The 3,272-nt window shown below is 33.2% G+C and overlaps 1 non-coding gene across 1 annotated transcript; it reads right to left on the bottom strand.

Annotated features, from left to right (window-relative positions):
* Positions 1-2,159: 2,159 nt before the first annotated feature.
* LOC112704430 (small nucleolar RNA R71) lies at positions 2,160-2,267 on the bottom strand. The gene has a single exon (XR_003155055.1). It is a non-coding gene; the product is annotated as a small nucleolar RNA R71 (small nucleolar RNA).
* Between the last annotated feature and the right edge of the window lie 1,005 nt (positions 2,268-3,272).

The raw sequence follows: 3,272 nt of genomic DNA, 5'->3' as shown, positions 1-3,272 counted from the left end.
TGTGATTCACGTTTGAGAGCTCCAAGTCTTTGGCACCATTGTTGATTATCACAATTTACGCACACCAAGTTTTTGGCACCGTTGCTGGGGATTGTTCGGGTTTGAACAACTGACGGTTCATCTCGTTGCTCAGATTAGGTAATTTTCTTTTCAAAAAAGTTTTCAAAAATTTTTCAAAAAAATTTTCTCTTTGTTTTCGTTTTTCAAAAAAAAAAAATAATTTTCAAAAAAAATAAAAACTGAAAATAAAATACGAAAAAATTTATAAAATCATAAAAACCAAAAATATTTTGTGTTTCTTGTTTGAGTCTAGAGTTAATTTTTAAGTTTGGTGCCAATTGCATGTTCTAAAAACTTTTGCATGTTTCAAAAATTCATGCATGTGTTCTTCATGATCTTCAAGTTGTTCTTGATAAGTCTTCTTGTTTGATCTTCATATTTTCTTGTTTTGTGTCTTTTGTTGTTTTTCATATGCATTTTTGCATTCATAGTGTCTAAGCATTGAAAATTTCTAAGTTTGGTGTCTTGCATGTTTTTCTTTTCTTGAAAATGTTCAAAAATAAGTCTTGATGTTCATCTTGATCTTCAAAGTGTTCTTGGTATTCATAGTGTTCTTGCATGCATCATGTGTTTTGATTCATAATTTTCATGTTGTGAGTAATTTTTGTGTTTTTCTCTCTCATCATTAAAAATTCAAAAACAAAAAATATCTTTTCCTTATTTTATTCATAAATTTCGAAATCTTTGGGTTGACTTAGTCAAAAATTTTTAAAAATAAGTTGTTTCTTGTTAGTCAAGTCAAGATTTCAATTTTAAAAAAAAATCTTATCTTTTCAAAATCTTTTTCAAAATCAAATCTTCTCTTTTTCCTTTTATTATTTTCGAAAACTTTTTAAATTTGATTTTTAAAATCTTTTTCTTATTTTACCTCATAATTTTCGAAACTTTACTAACAATTAATGTGATTGATTCAAAAATTTGAGGTTTGTTACTTTCTTGTTAAGAAAGGTTCAATCTTTAAATTCTAGAATCATATCTTTAGTTTCTTGTTAGTCAAGTCATCAATTTTTAAAATCAAATCTTTTTCAAAATATGTTTTTAATCATATCTTTTTAATCATATCTTTTCAAATCACATCTTTTCGAAAAAAAATTTGATTTCAAAATATCTTTTCTAACTTCTTATCTTTTCAAAATTGATTTTTAAATCTTTTTCAACTAACTAATTGACTTTTTGTTTGTTTCTTCTCTTTTTCAAAACCACCTAACCACTTTTCTCTTTCTCTAATTTTTGAAAATCACCCTCCTCTTTTTCAAAATTCTTTTAATTAACTAATTGTTCCAAATTTTAATTTTAATTTTATTTCTTCTTTTAATTTTCGAAAATCACTAACTATTTTTTCAAAAACAATTTTCGAAATTCTCTCCCTCTCATCTTCTTCTATTTATTTATTCATTTACTAACACTTCTCTTCATCTTAAAATTCTAACCCTCTCTTCTCTTCTGTGTTCGAATTTTTCTCTTTCTTCTTTTATTCTTTTCTTCTTCTACTCACATAAAGGAATCTCTATACTGTGATATAGAGGATTTTTCTTCTTTTTTGTTCTCTTCTTTTTCCTATGAGCAGGAGCAAGGACAAGGACATTCTTGTTGAAGCATATCCTGAACCTGAAAGGACTCTGGAGAAGAAGCTAAGAGAAGCTAAAGCACAAAAATCCAGAGAAAACCTTATAGAGAATCTCGAAAAAGAAAGAGACATGGCCAAACCCAATAACAATGGTGGAGGCGCAAGGAGGATGCTTGGTGATTATACTACACCTACTTCCAACTTTTATGGAAGAAGCATCTCAATCTCTGCCATTGGAGCAAACAATTTTGAGCTGAAGCCTCAACTAGTTACTCTGATGCAACAGAACTGCAAGTTCCATGGACTTCCATCAGAAGATCCCTATCAGTTTTTAACTGAATTCTTGAAGATCTGTGATACTGTTAAGACTAATAGAGTAGATCCTGAAGTCTACAGGCTTATGCTTTTCCCTTTTGCTGTAAGAGACAGAGCTAGAACATTGTTGGACTCACAACCTAAAGATAGTCTGAACTCTTGGGATAAACTGGTCACGAGCTTCTTGGCTAAGTTCTTTCCTCCTCAAAAGCTGAGCAAGCTTAGAGTGGATGTTCAAACCTTCAAGCAAAAAGATGGTGAATCCCTTTATGAAGCTTGGGAAAGATACAAGCAGTTGACCAAAAAGTGTCCTTCTGACATGCTTTCAGAGTGGACCATTTTGGATATATTCTATGATGGTCTATCTGAGTTCTCTAAGATGTCACTGGACCATTCTGTAGGTGGATCCATTCACCTAAAGAAAATGCCTACAGAAGCTCAAGAACTCATTGACATGGTTGCAAATAACCAGTTCATGTACACTTCTGAAAGGTTTCCTATGAATAATGAGACGCCTCAGAGGAAGGGAGTTCTTGAAATTGATGCTCTAATTGCCATATTGACTCAGAACAAAATGTTGACTCAGCAAGTCAACATGATTTCTCAGAGTTTGAATGGATGGAAAAATGTATCCAACAGTACTAAAGAGGCATCTTCTGAAGAAGAAGCTTATGATCCTAAGAACCCTACAATGACAGAGGTGAATTACATGGGTGAACCTTATGGAAACACCTATAATTTCTCATGGAGAAATCATCTAAATTTCTCATGGAAGGATCAACAAAAGCCTCAACAAGGCTTTAATAATGGTGGAAGAAACAGGTTTAGCAATAGCAAGCCTTTTCCATCATCTTCTCAGCAACAGACAGAGAATTCTGAGCAGAGCCCCTCTAGCTTAGCAAACATAGTCTCTGATCTATCTAAGGCCACTTTAAGTTTCATGAGTGAAACAAGGTCCTCTATTAGAAATTTGGAGGCACAAGTGAGCCAGCTGAGTAAGAAAATCACTGAAACTCCTCCTAGTACTCTCCCAAGCAATACAGAAGAGAATCCAAAAAGAGAGTGCAAGGCCATTGATATTATCAAAATGGCCGAATCCAAAGAGGAAGAGGAGGCCGTGAATCCCAATGAGAAAGACCTCTTGGGACGTTCTCCAGACAGGAAGGACTTCCCTATTGAGGACCTAAAGGAATCTGAGGCTCATATAGAGACCATAGAGATTCCATTAAACTTCCTTCTGCCATTCATGAGCTCTGAGAACTATTCTTCTTCTGAAGAGGATGAAGATGTAACTGAAGCGCAAGTTGCTCAATATCTAGGAGCCATCATG

Source organism: Arachis hypogaea, chromosome 7, assembly GCF_003086295.3.
Source record: "Arachis hypogaea cultivar Tifrunner chromosome 7, arahy.Tifrunner.gnm2.J5K5, whole genome shotgun sequence".
Classification (NCBI taxonomy): Eukaryota; Viridiplantae; Streptophyta; class Magnoliopsida; order Fabales; family Fabaceae; genus Arachis; species Arachis hypogaea.
Note: the sequence above shows the minus strand (reverse complement) of the source record. Positions and strands in the feature narration are given on the sequence as shown.